Genomic DNA, 252 nt, shown 5'->3' with positions numbered 1-252 from the left:
ACATTTTCTTAATTAGCTACAGCAATATATTATGGGTTCGACATTTGTTACTCATAATTATTTGTAACCATGGTTACTAGATTCAAAATACTAATCATCGATTAAACGTATGGTCCCATATCGCCGATATATATACTACAGGAGACAGAAACTCAACAATCGGTTTGCGTTTTTTGTGTCATGAAGACACAATGCTCATATTGCTAGTAGGACTCGAGACGTTTTTCATCGTCCTCGGAAGGGCGACTACGT

The sequence above is a fragment of the Ptychodera flava genome, chromosome 11, assembly GCF_041260155.1.
Source record: "Ptychodera flava strain L36383 chromosome 11, AS_Pfla_20210202, whole genome shotgun sequence".
Lineage (NCBI taxonomy): Eukaryota > Metazoa > Hemichordata > Enteropneusta > Ptychoderidae > Ptychodera > Ptychodera flava.
Note: the sequence above shows the minus strand (reverse complement) of the source record.